Source organism: Balaenoptera borealis, assembly GCF_965194805.1.
Source record: "Balaenoptera borealis genome assembly, chromosome: 3".
In the NCBI taxonomy this organism is placed as follows: Eukaryota; Metazoa; Chordata; class Mammalia; order Artiodactyla; family Balaenopteridae; genus Balaenoptera; species Balaenoptera borealis.
The window spans coordinates 150938073-150953669 of NC_138866.1; the positions used below are offsets into that span (position 1 = coordinate 150938073).

General features: G+C 44.8%; 1 protein-coding gene across 1 annotated transcript in view; it reads right to left on the reverse strand.

Moving 5' to 3' along the window:
* The window catches only part of IL16 (interleukin 16), a 118243-nt gene extending 109625 nt beyond the window's left edge, over positions 1-8618 (reverse strand). The window contains exon 1 of the mRNA XM_082388467.1: positions 477-8618. The gene's annotated coding sequence lies outside the window, so the exon portion shown is untranslated. The remainder of the gene's footprint in view (positions 1-476) is intronic.
* Positions 8619-15597: the final 6979 nt, after the last annotated feature.

Below are 15597 nucleotides of genomic sequence, written 5' to 3' on the forward strand. Positions count from 1 at the left end.
TGTGGACGCAGGATCTGCTATGCCTGGATGAGCCCTGGGTCTTCCCAGACCCCATGTATTGGCCGGGTCTGTCAAGCCTTCCTCTTGCTTCTGTTGGCTGGCCTGTCCACTCCCTGCTGGACCTGGAGCCTACCCTTGACTGTATGTTCCATCAAATTTAGGGGCCTCTAGCTTGAAGACTGGCCTGTGGCCTGTCCCTGCTCCATTCTTCCAAGCCACACGCTACTGCCGCCACCAGGTTCCAGCATGGGCCCCTTCCCAAAGGGGAACAGCCCAAACCAAGTCCAGCTCCCCCAAGCCCTATTACATAATGGATTCGTGGCCTGCAGCAGCCCAGGGACCAACTTCCACAGCCCTCATCCTCCCGTTCCCCTTTGCCTGGGCATCTGGGCTCCCTGCTGATATTGTCAAGTCACATTTAACACCGGAGGACGAGCTGAGCCATTGTCTGCCGGCATCACCCCAAGGTCACAAACCTCTGAGGCTTTGCCTCTTCATTCTCCACCAGGGCCAGAGCAGCAAGTGGCCTGTTCTATCCTCAGATGAGGTCAGCACTGTCTCCACACGTGCCCACAGATGGGACTGCCACACTGCATGGAGGGACGTGTGACAGCCTGCATGACAGTGACCCCAAGGGAGCTTGGGGTGGCTCAGTGAAAGCCAGTAAACTATTTTTCAATCTCATGTGTAATCATTAACCCAAATGCCTTTATCCCTGTGGATGGTAAATGCACCTAAAAATCAATTTTCTTGTTCAACCAACCCATTCACTTTAAAACGCTTACTGCCTTTAAATTTTACTTTTGCACTCAGAAAATTATAGAGATGGCTTATTGTGACAATTTCTGATATTTACAATGCTTTATAATTTTTAAACATTCATTTTAAGGGTAAACTGAACCTCCTACAACATTCAAAGAAGAGCAAACATACAGACTAAACTGGGAGATTGGGTGATCAAAAATTTCAGGAAAAAAGTGCTGAAATTCCATCAGGTCACCTGTGACAGAGCTGGAAACCACAGAGCCTGCTTAACTATTAAGCCCCTAACAATGACAGTCCACACTCATTCTCAGATTGGAAAGAACTACCCTATCGTTCCTTTAATCCTCATTGTTCCCCCACCTTTTACAGAGGTGGAAAAGGATGCTCAGAGAAGTTGAGAGGCTTGCCTGGGGTCACAGAACTAAGAATCAATGGAGGTGAGGTGTCCGGTATTCTCATGTAAAGGCCAGAAATGTGCCTACTACATGGATAAAGAAGATGTGGTATATACATATACAGTGGAGTATTACTCAGCCATAAAGAAGAATGAAATCATGCTATTTGCAGCAACATGGATGGACCTAGAGTTTATCGTACTAAGTGAAGTAAGTCAGAAAGAGAAAGACAAATACCATATGATATCACTTATATGTGGAATCTAAAACATGACACAAATGAACATATCTACGAGAAACAAACAGACTCACAGACATAGAGAACAGACCTGTGGTTACCAAGGGGGAGAAGAGGTGGGAGAGGGGAGGATTGGGAGTTTGAGATTAGCAGATGCAAACTAGTATATATAGGATGGATAAAAAACAAGGTCCTACTGTATAGCACAGGGAACTATATTCAATATCCTGTGATAAACCATAATGGAAAAGAATATATATATACACACACATATATATGTATAACTGAATTGCTTTGCTGTACAGCAGAAATTAACACAACATTGCAAATCACCTATACTTCAATAAAATATTTTTAAAAAGAAATACACCTATTACAGTTTCTCAATCAAGAACTAAATAGATAACTGCATCAGCAAATAGGACCAATCCCTCATGTCCCCAGATGGGAAGGCAGTGATCTTTAGTACCCACTCCAAGCCTTGGGTGGGATAGTCATGGAACCATGAAAGTCGGAGGTGGAAGGGCTTGGGGATGAGCTAATCCACATTTTAGGAGGACCAGATCCTTTTTTTCAAACATCTTACATGGAACATCAGTAGATAAAACGATATTTGTTTTCAGACCAGAGCAACACCAGTTGTTCTGGTTGAAAGCAGGGTGATCCTGGCCCCCAGCCTCCCCCTTTACTGCTCTTCAGCAGCCTGCTAGAGCTCTGATGAGCACATCTGGAAAACAGCAGTCCTAAAGAAACCCCCTCATCACACACGTGGAGATACTGAGACCTAGAGCAGAAAGGACTGGCTCAAAGACAGAGGATCACAGAAATTTGAGAGTCCTCAGGCCACCCATGCCCACCACTCCTCTGCCCCCAGAATCCCATTCAACCACCCCCTAGTGACCAGTCTACTGCACACTAAGACGATCTAGAGAAGCCCATTGATGCCCTGGTCAGTTTCCTTTGTCCACGGGAGCTCCCCAAGCAGGGAGACATCCCAGCAATCACAGAGATGGATAGAACTTGCTTTGGCAATCTTTCACACACTTGGTCCTTGTGAAAGCACATCTGTAAATATCTTATCTCGTCTTATATTTTTAATTTATCACAAAATATTTTCTGCAGACCCAGAGGTATAAAGGCTTTATTCTGGAAGACTTTTCCTATCTTATTGCAAAGGTCTTGCAGTGTGTGTGTGTGTGTGTGTGTGTTATGTATACACACGCACGCATACATATGTATCAATGTTTACCCACAGCCGATACACAAAATTCCACAAATATTAAGTTGACTCTATATGAGTCCCCCAAGAGCAACTGAGAAACAAGCACAGGCCACAGGGAAGAAACTCACAATGATACCTGGCATCAGGTAGTCAGTTCAAGGCAGCCAGGATTTCCAAGGCACCTGTGCTGATCCAGACACCAGGCTGTGGGGGTACCAGCACAGGTGACTCATATGCCTGCTCTCCAGCAACATCCTCTTCCGTCCTCACAGGTCTGACCCAAGCCACCTCTTGGTGGGACATGATCATCATCTCAGGGGGCACCAGCATTCACGAGGCCACCCTCCGCCTGCTCCTGCTCCTGTCTCCCTCCCCACAAGCTCTGCCCCCTGTGGCTCCCGTCCTGCTCTTTCTTTGTAATCCCTCCCCAACTCAAGACTGACCATGGATGGACTGAACTCAGTGACCTCCAAGCTTCAGGGCCCCTGGCTTCACTCCCTGGACTACAGCTTGTCTTCTCTCTCTCTCTGGGTGTAAAGCATGCTTACTCTGCTCTGGGAGCAGACCCTTCACTTCAAGACACTGGCTGCCAGCTGCCCTGATTGAGTTCCATATGATGGTATGATCACCTAGACTGGGCCTGGACAGTGGGAAATGGAGAGATTATATGCAAGTAATTGTAATGAACAACGAGGAGGAGGAGGAGGATGGTGGTGATGACAGAGATGATGATGGTGAGGATGGTGATGGTGGTGACGATGACAGTGACCACTTCCTGAGTCTTCACTCTGTGTCAGGCACTGTACTAGTCACGTTACATTTGTGACCTGTCTTTTTTTCCCTTTTCTGTTTGTTAAAGCTCTTTTTCTCTTTTTAACTTTTTATTTTATATTGGAGTGTAGTTGATTAACAATGTTGTGATCGTTTCAGGTGTACAACAAAGGGATTCGGTTATATGTATACATGTATCTATTCTTTTTCAAATTCTTTTCCCATTGAGGTTGTTACAGAATATTGAGCAGAGTTCCCTGTGCTGTACAGTAGGTCCTTCAGGCAGGCGTGGTCAGCATCACATTGCAGAATGCTTCATCAAAGCTTGATTATCTCCTCCAACCTGGACTAGAAGGTAGGGAAGAAACTAACAAGTTATCCGCAGATACTAGCGGCCACTCTCTGGCTGGCTGACTGACCAGTGAGCTTCAGCCAGGCGGTCTGCTGTAGCACAGGGAGCAAGAAGGACAGTCACTCCAGTACCAGCCCAGGCAGGGATGCAGGAAGCAACAGGGGACCCAGTGAGTGGGGAGGAGGGGGACATGGGAATGACTTGGGAACCAGAACCAACATGAAAGCCCCATGGTAAGCCCAGGGGTGTCATGTCTTTGCTCTCCCTTGAGGGGGTGGATAGGTAATAAGCCCACTGTTTGGAAGGTCGAGCGAGTTTAGACTTGCAGTGGAGAAATTACTCAGTGGTCCAGCTGGGGAGACCTGGGGGAGGCCGCGGCTCAGTGGGGATGCTGAGACAGAGGCTGACAGAGTGCTAAGCCAGGGAGACAAAGGACCACTGTCCGGATCCCACCTCTCCAGGGGGAACTGGATGTGCTTGGATGGTCGCCAACCCAAAAGAGCCCCAGCCTCTACCCAAGGCCAGGTGTCCCCTCCGAGGCAGTCTGAAGTACAGAGAGTTGGCACCAAAGGCCAGAGCTTATTTTCAAGCGAAGCCCAAGAGCCAAGTTGCCAAGACCAGACCCCAGGCCAATGTCCAAAGGGCAGAGTGGGAGGACATCGGGAGCTGAGGACACAGTGCGGGGGCAGACTGGACTGGCTTAAGGGTCTGCAGTGAGCTCAAGGGGGGACAGGAGCCCCAGTGGTAACAACACACTAGACTAGACTTCATGGAGGAGGTGGCATTAAGCGTCACCTCAAAGGCAGTCTCAGTCCCTCCAAGGTGCCCTCCCAACTCCTCTCAGGCCACTTCACACCGCCTTCCCCCTACACGGGCCACACAGTCAGGAGAACTACCAGGGAGGCCATCGGCCCCCTGCCTCTTGGTGGCTATCTCCAGGCCTGCGCTGTCTGCGGTGGGCACAGCACACTGCTCCGCTAGGGCCACTTGTCCCCTGTCCTCTTCCTTCCACTGCTCTAGCCTGACCACCCCACCCTGTGTCCTCAACACCGTAATCATTTGCTGTCCTCGTCCTCTGCGAGGATTCCATGTGCAGCTAAGGAACCAAGGGAAGGGCCCGTATCTGGGCTCCCCTCTCTGTGGCCTCTTGTTGCCATCGTGCTGTCCATACAGCTGCTCCTCGTTTCCACCAGCCCTTCTCCTCCCACGTGGGTCTCTGAACGGCCTGAGCCCACACCCCATGGTCAATGGACTCTGCCTCCAAAGGGTCGGCCAACCACTTGCACAGATGAAACTTCCTATTCACCGAATAGGCAGATAGGGCCCAAAGAAGTCGCTACAGCCCCAGGTCACACCATCAGATGGTCACCACCATGCTGCAAACCTCCCTGAGCCCACGCCAGAACAACAGTCATAAAATCAAAGCTCAGATGCCCTCCATGCTGTTTTCATCTTGCCGATGCGTTGAGTTTTAATCTGATAACCAGAAAGAGCGGCTTTCATATCTTCCCAAGATGCAGTCAGCATCCGGCAAGCAGCCACTGGATGGGTGCCGAGCTGCCGTCCCCAGGGTCTGTCTGATGGAGAGTGATGGCGGGGACCGAGACAGGTACACTGCCGTGGGGTGGGTTCGGGGATAAAGCCTAGTCCTGGGAGACGTGGGGGCACAGATTAGGGCACAGACCACGCAGAGCCAGGTTGGAGAGGCTCTGGACCGATGAGCTCACTCTCATCAGGTGAGTTCAGGTGAGTCAGGACGCTGAGCCCGTCTGCACCAGTGGAACCGGCACGCACCGTGGTACGGAGACATGAAACAGGAGAGGTTCAGGAATTATGATCCAGCATATGGAGAATGTTTGTGAAACCGTCTGTGTTTTCTCTCCTGGCACCATTAGCAGATTCCCCATCACCCAAGCCAGATCTACAAGCCGTCCCTGACTCCTTTTCCTTATCTCTACTCTCAATTCAAGTCCTGCCAGTGTACATTCCAAACATCTCTCAAATGCTCCCTGGATTGGACTCTCATACATGTAGCCAGGATACTTCTGGCATCTCAACTTCTCCACCTTCCTCTGTCATACTCTCCTACAGCCGCAGAAATCAAACTGTTATACTCTCTACTTAATGCTCCTCTGAGAACGAACTTATGGTTACCAGGGGGCAAGGGTGCGGGGGTGGGACAGATAGGGAGTTTGGAATTGACATGCGCACACTGCTATATATAAAATAGATAACCAACAAGGACCTACTGTATAGCACAGGGAACTCTGCTCAATATTCTGTTAACAACCTAATTGGGAAAAGAATTTGGAAAAGAATAGATACATGTATATATATAACTGAATCACTTTGTTGTACACCTGAAAGATTGTTAATCAACTATACTCCAATGTAAAAAAAAATTAAAAAAAAAAAACACTCCTCTGAGATTCCACATAAACTAGCTGATAAAATCCAAACCTATGAACAAGAGATGTAAGACCTCCATTATCTGGCCCCTGTGCACCTCTGCAGCCTCAGCCAAGCCCTTACCTGCATCAGACTCCAAACTCCAACGGTACTGAAACTGCGCTCGTTGTCTGCTCCCACCCTGCTGTTTCTCCCCTTCTCCGACTTCACCTAACTCACCCTTTGATTCTCAGCTCAGGCATCAATGTGATGGTGCCTCTTTCCCATGCTGTGGAAGAGCCTCTGCATATTTCTAATGCTGTGCTTTCCAGTGTCCTATAATTATTTGTTTATATGTCCATCTACCCCACGAGGTGATGAGTAGGTTGAGGGCAAGAACTAGGTCTTAATCATCTTTGCGTCCCCTTATCTAACTCAGTGGCTGACAAACAGTGAGGACTCAAAAGTTTTCTGCACTAATCAAATCACGGCATTGGTGATTGAATGGCACTTCCGGTTACTAAAAGAGTGAAGACAGAGAGAATGGCTGGAATGAGGGGGAAAAGGATGAGTGCAATTTGGACATCTGTTGGCTACAGAGAGTAGAGATGCCTGGTGGGCATTACAGATGCAGGAATCAAGGGTCAGGAGAGAGATCTGGGCTGGGGATAGAAATCCGAGCATCATAGGTGTAGAGAAAGTAGTCAAAGCCAAGGATTCAGGTTTAAAATAACCTAGAAAATACAATAAGAACAATGGGCTCAGGAGGAAGCCTTGGGAAATTCCAACATTTAAGGGATCAGCAATGGAAGAGATATGCAACATCAAGGCCGAGAAGAAACTAAAGAGAGAAATAAAAATTAAGAAAGTTCCAACACAGAAGCCAAGGGGAAAGGAGGGTCCATTTTGTATTTTGTTTAGTCTTCGCTGGCTTTGGGACAAAAGAAATAAACTTCAGGAACCTTTGGCAAATTAAATTGGCCTCTCATCTTTCTTGGAGGAAAGACTAGCTTTTAGCATCTCCTGGAACCAAACAGCTGTCCTTTCTAGGGTGCTAAGGAGGGGAGTTGGTGGGAGGAACAGATGGACATAACTAAACTGAGGATCTGGTCAGGGATTTGACCAATTTCCCAAACCTAGTGCTAATCTGTGCAGCCCACAGCCCATTTCCCATAAATTGAAATCCCTGTGTATTTGAACGGAAATATAATCCACGTGTTCATGATTCATTTGCACTTTATGTAACCAAATGTTGGGCTGTCGTTGTTTGATGTCCAAGAGACCATCTGAAGAATCTTTGCAGCCAGAAGTCATCAGTTGCCAAAGAAATGAAAAGGAGACAAGCCTTGGCCAGCCCCATGCCTGATCCAAGGCAGTCAGCAGAGAATGAATAGGTACAATGTGAAAGGCAGCAGCATCCAACCTGCCAGTTATTAGATCAGATCTATGTTCTGTGCCTCAAGCTGGAAGCATCTGATGCTAAACAAGCCACATCAACAAACAGGCAACGCCTGGAGAGGCACTGTCATTTATGTAACTCTTTGGTTACTGTTGAATGTTTAGATTATTTCCAAATTTGATATTATAAAGCTAAAACAAAAATCTTTGTTTATCCGTTTTTGTCCACCTCTCTTATTATTTCCTGATGATAAGTTTCCAGATACAGAATTAATGGATCACAGGAGATAAACATGTTGTTAAATTGCATTTCAGAAAGATTGCACGAAGTTACCCCTTTACACGCAATGCAGAAACTTGTCTTTCTCACCATACTTTCCTAAGCGTTGTGCATTAGCAATGAAATAATACAATGAAATATTAGGAAGTTATTAAAAGCCATGTTTCAAAGATTATTTTACATAGTATGGAAAGCTATTAATTATATAAATATAAAATTGTATAATTGAATGATAATTAAATACAAGCATAAACTCAATTTTATTTAAATTATCAATATTACGTAGGTGTGATGTATATTATATCAGACAGAATAGCAGTTTCAGTATATGAAAAGGTGCTCAACATCACTAATCATCAGGGAAATGCAAATCAAAACCACAACAGGATATCACCTCACACCTGTTAGCACGGCTAGTATCAAAACGGCAAGAAGTGACAAGTGTTGGTGAGAATATGGAGAAAAGGGAACACTTGTGCACTGTGTGTGAGAATGTAAATTAGTACAGCCACTGTGGAAAACAGTATGGAGATTCCTCAAAAAATCAAAAGTAGAACTACCATATGATCCAGCAATTCCACTCCTGGGTATTTACCCAAAGAAAACAGAAACACTAATTTGAATAGATATGTGCACCCTTATGTTCATTGCAGCATTATTCACAATAGCCAAGATATGGAAACAACCTAAGTGCCCATCAATGGATGAATGGATAAAGAAAAGAAAATGCTATGTTTTTATATATATTATATTACACACATATGTATTTCATTTCATTGAGAGATATATATAGATATATATATAGATAGATATATACACACAATGGAATATTATTCAGCCATGAAAAAGAATGAAATCTTGCCATCTGTGACAACATGGATGGTCCTTGAGGGCATTATGCTAAGTGAAATAAGTCAGACAGAGAAAGACAAATAGTGTATGATTTCACTTATATGTGGAGCCTGAAAAAACAGCAACAACGCAAAAGAACCCCCAAGCTCGTAGTTACAGAGAACAGATTAGTGGTTGCTAGAGGTGGGCAGCCAGGGCGGCGCAGGGAGGAGGAGCAAAATGAGTGAAGGGAGTCAAAAGGTATAAATTCTAGTTATAAATAAGTCATGGGGATGTAATGTACAGCGTGGTGGTTAAGGTTAATAACACTGCATTGCACATTTGAAAGTTACGAAGACTAGATTTCAAAAGTTCTCAACACAAGAAAAACAATTCTGTCACTATGTCTGATGTTGGATGTTAACTAGACTTATTGTGGTGATCATTTCACTTGTGGTGATCATTTCACAATATATGCAAATATTTAATCCTTATGTTGTGCACCTGAAACTAATGTTGTACATCAACGGTACCTTAATAAAAAGAAATTTTTTTAAAGAATAGCAGTTTCAGCTGCAATAGCAAAATCAATCCTCAACTCTCAGTATCTTAACCGCAGTGGAAGTTTATTTCTCATCAACACAAAATCTGATGCAACTCAGGCCCCTCTCCAGGCAGTACTTTCCAAGTGGTGACTCCGGAGGGGACCCTGGCTGTCTGCTTCGTCTCCACCATCTCAACATGATGTGTGCAGAGTTCCAGAACAGAGGACCAGAGGGCACAGGTGTGCCACATCTTTATCCATTCATCCGTCAATGGACGCTCAGGTTGCTTCCATGTCCTGGCTATTGTAAATAGAGCTGCAATGAACATTGTGGTACATGACTCTTTTTGAATTATGGTTTTCTCAAGGTATATGCCCAGGAGTGGGACTGCTGAGTTATATACAGAATGAAGTAAGTCAGAAAGAGAAAAACAAATACCGTATGCTGACACATATATATGGAATCTAAAAAAAAAATGGTTCTGATGAATCTAAGGGCAGGACAGGAATAAAGACACAACCGTAGAGAATGGACTTGAGGACACGGGGGTGGGGGATAAGGGGAAGCTGGGACGAAGTGAGAGAGTAGCATTGACACATATACACTACCAAATGTACAACAGATAGTGGGAAGCAGCCGCATAGCACAGGGAGATCAGCTTGGTGCTTTGTGACCACCTAGGGGGTGGGATAGGGAGGGTGGGAGGGAGACGCAAGAGGGAAGGGATATGGGGATATATGTATACATATAGCTGATTCACCTTGTTATACAGCAGAAAATAACACAACATTGTAAAGCAATTATACTCCAATAAAGATGTTAAAAAAAATTAAAAAAAAAAAAGAGGGCATAGAGATTTATACATGGGTTCCCAGTGAATTCAAGGTTCTTTCCTCATTGCGAAGGAATTCAGAGACGAAGTGATAGATGAGAATCAGATTTATTTAGAGAGAAACACTCCACAGACAGAGGGTGGGCCATTTTGGAAGGCAAGAGGCAAAAGGCAAGAGGCTTCAAAATACAGCGTGGTTAATTTTTATGGGCTGGGTAATTTCGTAGGCTAATGAGTGGGAGGATTATTCCAATTATTTGGGGGAAGGGGCAGGGATTCCCAGGAATTGGGCCACCACCCACTTTTTGGCCTTTTATGGTTGGCCTCAGAGCTGTCATGGCACTGGTGGGTGTGTCACTTAGCTTATGCTAATATATTACAATGAGGGTATAATGAGGCTCAAGGTCCACTGGAAGTCAAATCTTCCACCTTCTCGGACCTAGTTGGTTCTCACTAGTTTCGTCATGTACTATGGCTATGTCATTTTTTTAAAGGTTGTGCCCTGTCCCCTTCCCTCCTGTTTCACATGGGCTTTTCAATGCCTCAGGCCAGACGTGACACATGTCATTTTCATTCATGATCTATTGCCTAGAACTTACCCTCTGACCATGCCCAACTGGCGGGCAGCTAGAAAGAACACAAGGATATTCAGTGAGCATTCAATGTCTCAGCTACAGTCTGGTCACCAATATCCTTTTTCTCCCTCCTTCCCCAACAAGAAAACACTCCCAATCCATGGACGATGACCCACAGTCCCATAGAGTCACAGCCCCCAGCTCAAAAGATCAGAATCTCCAGCAGATGCACAGTGGTCCTTGTATCGAGCCAGATGTGGCTGCCCTCGGCCCAGAGAAGCACCCTTCTAGAGCAGGGTCAGCAAACTTTTTCTTAAGGGCCAGAGAGTAAATATGTTAGGCTTGTGGGCCATAAGGTCTCTGTTGCAAGTATTCAACTCTGCCGTTGTAGCCCAAAAGCAGTCACTGACAATCTGTAAATGAATGGACATGGCTGTGTTCCAATCAGATTTTATTTACAAAATCAAGCAGCAGGTTGGATCTGACCAGTGGCGTTTGCCAAATGCTGGTTTAAAAAGTCAATTTAGCTGCCCTCTACACACCTAGTATTCAATAGCCATAACATTCCCATTCAAAGAGGAGAAAAATGGGAGGAACCCAGTACTCATTGGTCCATAGAAATTCTGAAATCCTACTGGACAGCCATTGTGAAGACTTCCAACCTGAGGATGGGGGGTGTTTCCTGACTAGCCCTCTATTCTGCGCTCAGGAGGGCACTGCAATTATTTACTGCTCTTGAAGGACCCCTTTTGGAAAGTTCTTCATTTTCCATTGCCTCCTTGGCCACATCTGAAGTAGACTTTGGAAAGTATGTCCTCCTTGGGGGCTGCATAGCTTTCTCAGCCTGTTTGCTGCCTGTAGATGGCTGGAGCTTCAGGGTTAAAGGTCTCAAACAATCACAGGATTTTTAAGGCCAGGGTTCTCTTTTTGGCAGTATGACTCTCAGACTCAGTAGTCAGTTTCCAGTTTCATCTTCCAGGAACCACACCCGTTGTTTTTTCAAGACTTGGTTCCTAGATCTGCTTTATTTCTTTATTTCACATCCCCAAGCCTCTTTCACTCAATACAACAGTGGCTGCCTTAAGGCAACCTACAGCAGCAAGTGTGAAGTTTACATCCTTCTTCTATTTACTCTGAGACATAACAACCAGAGCGAAATTTTAATAATAGGTGTCAGACCCACACCTTTAATTTGATTTCTGCCCTGATTCCAACTGGACACCACACTGGGTACCACACCCTTAATCTAAATTTGCCTTTGGCCACTCAGAAGTCTTTCTCAATCCCATTTCTGACTGTATCATCTAGAGGCAGTTAACTTTTCCAACCTTCTTTTCTGGCCTTGCTCCTTTCCCTCTTATTACTCTTGGAAATGAGTCGATTCTTTTCTGTGTGCATCTCTGCCTTGTAATACCTTGTTAAACAGAGCCAGTAACAACCAACACGACTACCAACATTCTATGTTCCAATCACTTTTCCTGGAGCTACAAGTTCAGTAGGAACCAAATGTGCCTTCCAAGGAATAACAGGAGACTAGTCAAATATTTCACCACTGCATGAGAGGGGCTGGTGGTTTCCTCCACTCCTGTTTCCTCACTGTTGGTTACCTAACCAATATATCGATGCCAGGTACTGTAGCGTTTTTTTTACTGCAGCACCTTACTTCTACTATCAATTTCTAAATAAGTCAGAATAAGCTAGGGTATTTTATGGTCATAAATTAACCCCCAAATTCAGTGGTTTAACACATCACTTGCTTGCTCACATAAAGACTGAGATGAGTCTGGCAGCATATCTATGGCATACAAAATGTATGTTAAGGGAACACCCTAAAAATTAGGGATACTTATTTTATTTTCCTCAGTTTTCCACAATGAGTACCTATTACTTTGTAATCAGAAGAAAACTACAAATACTTAAATCAATAGGCAATTCAGTTGCTTGGGAGATAACAGTTCTTAACAGTTCACCTGACTTGATCATTTGAAATCTGCATTCTCTGTATAGGTCTTTCAAGAATCTCTTTCAAGATGATGCACTAGTGTACAGGCCCTTCCTTCTCCTGAGTTAGCCTTTCCTTTGAGAAGTCTTTCTAATCCCATAAAGCATCCTAGAGTCCTTCCCTCTTCTGTTCTCCCACAGTCCTATGTATTTAATGGTAACATTTAGATATGGTAGTAATATTTTAAATGTACTAATGTGCTTTTCTCTCTCATATTTGTTTCCGTGCTTTTCCTAGACAGCCTAAGGCACACACCCGTGCTTGGAGATGGAAGGAAAGGCAAACAGATAGGGACCAGTAAAGCAGGAAGGCAAAGCTACTGATTCAGGTTCTGACGCATCACATGGGATTTTTGGATCTCCAGTTACACAGTGGTTCTATAAGCTAGATTTGTTGCAAGAAAAGGATTCCCCAATAAGTTTTTCATCCCCATTCCCCCCGGATTATCAGGAAGCAGGTCTGGTTACCAAATTTCTTAGTTTTTTCCATAATAGAGAGAAAATTCCTCTGGCCTACGAGGGAGACTGTGGCCTAAGATGCTGACCAAGAGGGAGCAGGTACGATGCAGAAGAAGTAGAGAAACTGGAGCCTCACCTCTGACCCCAAAGGATAATGGACAGGAGGAGAGATTGGCAAAAGAAGGGACAGGGGATACATCCCCTCTTGATACCTTGATCCTGATGTCTTAGGGAAGCTGAGGAATATACTTTTGCCCAATTCAAGCTGGACCCACCTCTCATGTAATTACAACCCAAACGACCCGGAGGGAAATCACATCAAAGTGAACTTGAGATACGGTGGGACTAGGGAGGGAGACCCTTAAGTTTAGCACTAACGAGGTGCTTCCCATTCCCTTGTGCTGTACACATGACCGAGAAGTTCCAATTTGTCAAAAAGGATACATAGAAGTTAGCTGAGGGTTTTGCTGGAGAGCTTACCAGACAGGTCCCTGCTGCAGGGACAAAGCAGCCCATACCTGAAGGCATCAAGACAGCCACAGCACACTGAGAACTCAGGTGATGCCGAGGTGATGCTTAGAGAATGAACTTATGGTTACCGGAGGGGAAGGGTGGGAAAAGAGATAGTCAGGGAGTTTGGGATTGACATGTACACACTGCTATATTTAACATAGATGACCAACAAGGGCCTCCTATATAGCACAGAGAACTCTGCTCAATGTGATGTGGCAGCCTGGATGGGAGGGGAGCCTGGGGGAGAACGGACACATGTATATGTATGGCTGAGTCGCTTTGCTGTGCACCTGAAACTGTCGCAACATTGTTAATCGGCTATACTCCAATATAAAATAAAAAGTGTTAAAAAAAAGACAGCCACAGTGCACTGAGAACTGAGGTGATGCTAGGCCAACCAGGAAAGACCAAGAAGTCCTGACCAGGCCAAAGGAGAGGCCCCATCACTAATCGTTCCAACCACAGACTCCTATCATCAGGGTCCATAAATACCAGGGGAGGGAGCTGGTCACCCCTCAGCAGTTACCAGTACAGGTGTCCCAGGGCAGAGCTCAGCAAGGACCCAACAGCACAGACCTTGGACGGGAGGCCCTGCCTTCTCTCTTGTTGCCACGCACACCTGGTAAGCCCTCTGCGTACCCCACATGCCACGTAGGGGTAGAGAAAGACAATGACGACAACCTTAAGAGATCAAGAATTTTACCCAAAGGGTCTGTTTGAGTTATCGCACTGGAATAAGATCCCAGGGTTGCACTAGATCTAATGAGCCCCCTCCCCATCATCTCCTTACCCAAAGGCAGGGCTTTGTGAAGAAAATCATGGTAGCTGCAGAGTATAAGAGTCCTTTGTCCCATCACAACATTGTTAATCAACTATACTCCAATATAAAATACAAAGTTAAATAAAATAAAATAAAACAAAATTGCTAAAGGTATACATGTTAATGACTTTTTAAATGAATTTGCATAAAAGAAAGACACAAAATCATGCTTAATCAAGACATCACATTGAGAAAGCATGATTATCTATTGTATTATATAAAAGTACGGCACCAAAAATCTTTTTTGCACTTTGTAAGTTATATTGTTACTCATATACCACTACTACCTCTGCTGCATTTTATTAAGTAATGAAATATTTTTAAAGGAAAATTTTATTTGTTAAAAAATAAAGAGTCCTTTGTTTTGCACATTCAAATTGCACTGTGGGTAGATGTCCCAACCCTGTCACATTTACTTCTTTGTTTCACAAAACTGCGAACTCTTCAGCCTCAAGTACCAGAAGTGATGAGTCCTGGGAGACCCCGGGGAGGGGCAAGAAGACAGGAAGGTTGAGAAGGTTCTTTGTGGATAGGAACCAAGAGTAAAGGCAGGCATGGAGAAGAGACAAGAAGAGCAGCAGGGCCAGCGACGCAGGCAATGGCCTGAGGGTGTGAAGCAAGGTGCGAGCAGGGGCGTGGAATGAAGGAGTCCGCCAGAGATGATGCGGGGCCAAGAGCTCTCTTTTCATGCATGGCGTGCAGGCCCGTGGTGATGACTATATGAAATCTTTTTTTAGGACTGTGTCAGCCAAGGAATATCTAACCCCAACACCTGGGCCACAACCAGGGGCTTGATGAATGAATGAATGAGTAAAATGAACACACCTCATAATGAAGAATTTGATTGAAACAGCTGTTTTGCCCCTATCTTTTTTTTTTTTTTTTTGGAATCAATAGTTTATTTCAGTATCAACATCAAAGAGACAAAGAAACTGAGAGCCAGAAAAGTTACATGGCTCGATCAAGTTTAACAACACCTTCGTCACTGAAGTATGACAAGAGTCCATGATGCCCAGCTCATACTTTGCACCAAAATATTAGATTGAGCTATATAAAATTACCAATTTTGAGCCATGGTTGCCTATAAAAAATAGGTTCAACCCAGTATATAATCTCCCTTTGTGGAAATTGCCCCGATGTTTTTTAAACATATTGGTATCAGTCAGGTTCATACCATACTTCATTTTAAGAATCTTCTCTTGGACCACCCTG